The sequence below is a fragment of the Crocodylus siamensis genome, chromosome 11, assembly GCF_052110815.1.
Source record: "Crocodylus siamensis isolate JL-2025a chromosome 11, ASM5211081v1, whole genome shotgun sequence".
NCBI classification, from domain to species: Eukaryota; Metazoa; Chordata; order Crocodylia; family Crocodylidae; genus Crocodylus; species Crocodylus siamensis.
Genome location: NC_143405.1, coordinates 52,901,673 through 52,908,034, shown reverse-complemented (window position 1 = coordinate 52,908,034; position 6,362 = coordinate 52,901,673).

The window sequence follows — 6,362 nt, the reverse complement described above, 5'->3', positions numbered from 1 at the left end:
AGCGTTGGCAGAGGATGCTGCTCTTCCATTATTGCCATTCGTGATCCCAAATAAGGATGCTCTGGGCCCCTGACCCCTACACTAGGGGTATGGTTGTGGTGGCAAAGCACAATGATGTTGCTGAGCTCTTTACAGTAAGTACAAAAGTCAGAATATCATAGGCACAACACGGGTGATCCTGGCTCTCATCTTCTGAGCTGGGTTGCGCCAAACAGATGAATGACTTATCCCTGTCACTGGGGTGATTGACAGTGAATGAAACAAGGCATAAGAAATACCAATACCACAGTGCTCTATATCAACAACCCAGAGAGGCTGCTGTAAGGTTATTGTTACAAATTGTGTTGACAAAAGTGAAATAAATACTTTTCACGAGGATATGCTGAAGAAGGGCATTTGCACACGACCTGGGGGTTTAATTCTCCCTAAATTGAAGCGCTTCTCCCTAAAAACACCGCTTCAATTTAGGGCAAAGACAACCGCCGTGTCATGTCCACCCAATCCTTCCCTGCCTCTCCAGCAGCAGGGAAGGGAGAGTGAGTTGCCGGGGGGTGGAGTGATACCTGGGCTGGGGGTGCATCCCTCTGCAGCAGTGGCAGCCCCCACCCCCAGGTGGCACCCAGCTCAGACAGTCACGGGGGGCACCACACCTGTGGAGGGAAGCACCAGCCCCCACACAGCTCAGGCAGGCTCTGCAAGGTGGGGGGATCAGGCTCCCCGCTTTTTGTTTTTCCCTTCTGTGGAGCCTGCCTTCCCATTGCCTGCACAGCCCTTGAACTGCATGGAGCCCAGTGCTTCCCTCCATGGCCGTAGGGCAGGAAACCAAAACTCCTCGGAGGGGTTTTCCTTTGCAGCGTGCCAATGTCATTTGCTGCATCCCAAAGTCATTTAGGGCACAATACGCTGCCAAATGTGCAAACAGCAGTGCCATTAAAGCAGTGCAAAAGGCATTTAACCCACTTTAAATCCACTTTAAAGTGTCATCTACAAACACCCTAAGATACTAGAATGGGGATGCCAGCAGGGCATTTCCCCCTTTTAACTCTTTCAGGATTCAGCTTTCTTGAAGACATTCAGAAACGGTATCGTTCTGCTGTCACTGCATGGAAGGTAGCATCAATAGGAATATTGCATAATGAATAAATCGTGTGCTGATGGGAAGAGGAACTTCACTAGCTATTGCAAGCCCAGACCAAGGAGTTCAGACTCTGAACTTTGGGAAAAGTGGCATAAAAATACTACATCTAGAAGTCAAAACAAGGCACATTTGTGGAAGTGGAATTTGTGTGAAATCCCCAATTTCCCCTTTCTTACTTTGATTGAGCTTAGTACACAGATTTAAACAAAAGCCATTCTGGGCATAGGGAAGAGGCACTATAGTCACAAGACTGTCCTGCTGGATAACCACGCAACTGCTGTCAGGGAGAGCACACTCCTCACAACATCCCATGCACTCTCCAAGATGTGTCTGCTTGCAATAATCTCTCTCACGCCTGGTGTGCAGGGACCATTCCCCTATCTCCCCACCACCCCACATTAGACACCACCCATCCAAAAGGGAAGGAGACAGAGCCATCTCAGAGCACAAACTGAGCCCGTTAGAGCATTGTGTTCTTCCTGTGTGCTAAGCTTAGGGTGACCGCCTTTTCAAAGTGGAAAGGCAGGACGTATGCCCATCTTCCCTGCCCCCACCCCAACTGCTGTGGCATAGCCTCAGCAGAGCTGAACAGAGCCAGTGGAGGATGGGGACAAATGTAGGCTGCCTGCTGTAGGCTCGGGGCTCCTCCCTCTGCTGCCCACCCCCCAGGGCCCCCACACTGGCCATGCCACCATGACAAGGCAGCCCCTGCCTGCCCAGCAGCACCCCTGGGCTCTCAGGGGGAGGGCAGCAGGTCAGGGAGCCCCGAGCCCAGAGCAGGAAGCCTGCATCTGCCTCTGCCCTGTGCACAAATCTAGGGGGACACATGCCCCCCCATGTCCCCCTCCCCAGAAGTGCACACAGCAACGGGGAGCCAGCCCCCCTGCCACTCGCTGGACAAGCCACCCATGGTGCCACCCCACTCTAACCCCCATGCACTGCCCCGATTGGGCAGCATCCCCAACCCCAGCCCTTGCCCCACTCCCTCCCTAACTGTGGGGGCCTCAATCTGCTTCCCCCACCCCCACAGACTTATCCGCAGGCAGCTGGAGGAGCTGCTCTGCACCATTCCTGGCCATGTGCATGTGTGCACATGCACAATGCACACAGTGCCCCCTGCTTCCTATTCCCCATAGCCCCAAGCAGCCCCTTGCAGGCTGGCAGCGTTCCACCATTTCCTAGGTTTTTCAGCAGTGAATGGAAAACCCAGATCCCTGCATGATACTGGGAATCCAGGACAAATGCTGTTCTGGAGTCATTCAGCCTGGGACTTCATGTTCCCATTTTGGGACTGATGCTCCCAGTTAAAGGTGGGTGGTCACCCTAGCTGTGCTGCAATATTATTTACAATGCCCCTTACTCCTGACACTTCCTCATTACACCTGGAAAAAATAACACCAATAAATAAACCATCTTAGTGGCAGCAAGCTCCAAAGTCTTTATATGTTACCAGAATATACAGTATATCTTATATATTGGTGGTAGTTAGATTCAATTGCCTAGGCCTGCTGGCTGGGAAGTATGACCATGTGTAATTAAAATGCATTCGGTCTCTGGAAAGGACGGAACCTTTCAAGGAGGGTGCTATGTTATTAATCATGCCTGTCAAGGTCTGCAGGCGTATTAATACAATGATGCGCCGCTTGGGAGCATTAGCAAGAAGATAGCCTGCGACTCAGCTCCTCCAGGACTAGTAAAGCATGCATTTCTTATCGGCATGTCATGCTCCAGGGTGCATAGCTGCTCTTAGAAATGCAAGAAAATGCAGAAGTAAAAGGAAAGAACCACACGTAATACATTTTGCCTGACATAGCTGTAGGCAGAGGAGACAGACACACTCAGTTGCAATCCTGAAACCTCCTCTGACAGTTTTGCTGTCCCCAAAAAGAGTTTGACTGGAAGAGAGATCCAAGTCCAGGTCCAGGCCGCTGCCTTTAATAAGTCACTTAGGGCGTAGCTACAGGGCCATGACAGTACTTTGCAAAGCTACCTTCACTAACTCTGTTTCCAGTACCGGAAGCAAGGCAGCCATGTAAAGCACAGCACTGTACCTGGGTTTATTACCTCTGCTTCTCAGCAAAACTAATTAGGCTGGGCACAGCCAAAGGCAAGAGAGGCAGCAGGACAGAATCATCAGGAATGGAGCCAAATGCTCAGCTCTTCCAGAACTAGTGAAGCATGTATCCTTTTCTGGCACCTCATGTGGTAGCGCACAAAGTGTGGAGCATAGCACTAATACAGCTATGCTATTTCCAGTATCGGTGCCACCCATACATTAGCTCTGCAAGTGCAAATCTGCCTTGAGCTGCAGAGAGATTTCCATAGGTGCTTCAATTACTTGCTTTTTAAATACGTGCTAGCTTTCCAAACTGGTGTCTTGACTAACTAGGGAATAACCCATCAGTGCCATAGCAATGAAGTTTGGCACCCGGGGCAAAGCCCGCAGAGGCAGCTCACCCTCGGCCTGTGCACACCCTCCCCCATGCTTGCCTGGGAGTGCTTGCAAGAGCAGAAGCCGCCCTTCTCCCATCCCCGTGTTCCCCGCAAACGAGTTGTTTGCAGCTCTGTCCCACACCCCACCCTGGTTGGGCAGCATCTGTTGGCGCCCCTTCATTTCAGTGCCCAGGATGGTCACCCCGCTCACCCCCTCCGCCCCCTTGCTATGGCACTGTAACCCATTCTGTTACTTTTCAAGTAGAAGTCTAAAGATCCTGGTAAAATCCTAGCTCTGTAAGGGTCAGTGAGATCTTTACCATTAATGGGAATGGGAGCAAGATTCCATCCATCATCTACGGAAGTTTCCAACTTTTAGACCGAGCAAGAAAAACACTTGCAAAACCTTTTAAAATACTGTGCTCTTCATAACAGCCTTGGAAGAGAGAAGTTTAAGCTAACAGATATGATTCAACTTGTTTGCTGTTGTATTCCTGCACAGTGCTATTATCATCAAAATGACCAATTCCCATAAAAATACATAAAAAGGGATGCATAAGCCCATTTTGAAAATGTAAATGCAGTTATAGACGCAGCACCCCTTGGTGAATTTCTCATCTATCTTAACCCAAGACCCCCTTGGATTGCAAACCAACTGCATTACCAAAGGACCAATTGTGTTTATGAATGCCTGGCGATGATTGCTATAATTATTGTATGTTTGTATCAGAAAGCAAAGAAGACAGAACAACCAAAAACAATGGAATGACTCCGTGATGGAATTGGACATGTCTTTGTAAACTGAACAAAATCAATATATTGGGTTTTTTTTTAAAACATAGAACGACATAGCAAGCTGAATTGGACTGAAGCACAAATCAAAAGCCAATTCAATCCTGTCAGCTTCATTCTATACAGGAAAGAACAAAATAAGTGTCCTTGCTGTTGTTTAACACAGTGCCTTTTGCTTCTGTAGTTCAAAGATTGCAGGGATCAAGCAATCACACAGGGTTAATGGAGCTTTCTGATGCTACAGCTCATCAGGGCCAGATTGGATATTCCACCTGCAGGGGCAGGTAAAAACTGTGGTTTCTTTGCATGATGTATGTGCCTGCATCTATGGAACTGTAGTTTCAGGGTCTGTCACTAATGAAAGCAGTATTCTACTTCTTAATTCATAGCTCTGGTTGCTCTGAGGCTTGGTGTGGCCCTTGTTGTATTGCAAAGTACCATCAACACATCAACACTCTTGACCTGTTGAAATTCTCCCCAAGGCAGCAGCTGCTCAGAGCCAAGATACACCCCCTTATGCCATGTCCTTGCATTGCACTGGGTGTGCTGGGGATAGCACCGGGAGAGGCTGATGTCAGAAGCACTGTCCACATTGGTCCATAGCTTTAACAGAGCCACTGTAAGTTAGAACAGGACCTGACTGCGAGCCCATGCTGAGGTCCTCGGCAGTCAGTTGGCGATGGAAGAAGAAACTGCTAACCAAAATTAGCATAGCAAAACTTAAATCACTGCCATAATCCTTCTGCTGTGAAATCCCCAGCAAAGCATGAAGTGTATATTGTCTGACAACACCATCAACTGCACTAAGTGCTGACACTTCCTTCCAGTGTGCTCCCACCCAGAAGAGTCATTTTGGGTATGACCCATGACTGTCTCAAGACCTCCTGATCATGATGCTTTCCTAGTCAATCTGTGTGACCAGTCTGTCAATCAGAGCCTTCCCAGTGGGTTAAATAAATGGCAACAGGGGAGAAAGAAGCCTTTTGCTCAAAAGCTGAGTGTTCCCCTTTCCTTTGGCTTAGGCAGCCCAGAGTAGAGAAGGTCTTAGAAATTTTGTGGAAATTTCACCCACTCACAATTGCTCCCATGTGCTTAGTGTGATCATAAATGCTATGGCAAGGCGAAACTTTGGCAGCCATTTCATTTTGGAAGTGTTTCAGCACATTTCAGCACCCGAAACACTGACTCCAAAATGAAATGGAAGGCTCCAAAACATCTTCAAAGCTAAACCATCCAAAATGTTTCAGATGTTTCAGAGCCGGGCTTGCAAGGAAACAGAAACTAAGAAGAGGGAGGGGGAAGAAGGCAGAAGGACTGCTCTGATTTTGACATCTGTAATTTGCCAGTGTGTCATCCTTCCCTGAGCTCCCTTCCAATCCCAGTGCTCTGGGGGAGGGATGGCACCGAGAGGAGTCTGGCATTGTCACACAGCCCTCCTAAGGGGCGCGGGCCCCCCGGATCTGCGTGTGGGATGACAGCATGCTGCTGCCACCAGCTGGGGCCAGCACCAGCACCCAAGTCTGCTCAGCACAACCCACACCAAGCACAGACGGAGGAGCCACGGGAGAAGCCCCAGTGCCTGCTCTGCCCGGCCCCATCCTTCACCCAGCTCCAGCCTCCCAGTACTTTAAAAAAAAAAAAAAAAAGCCCCGCATTCACCAGCTGCAGCAGTGGCAATCAGGGCCTCTGGGGGTTCATGGCAGAGCCCCTCCACGCAGCACGGGGCAGCGGGGATTACCCCTGCCCCCATTTGGCATCCACACAGTAGCTGGCACATCACACAGGTGCAGTGTGGCTCGGCAGGGCACCATGCGCTGTCTAGGAGCTGGGGAGAGTCCAGCTGTCACCCGGAGCCCAGCGCCTCTCAGCCCCACTGGCCCCAGCTCCTGGACAGTGCACAGTGCCCTGCCGAGGCACACTGCACCTGCACCATGGGGCAGCTGCCAGGTGGGTGCTAGGCAGGGGGTGCTATCACTTCTGCCTCCCACTGCCCTGCGCT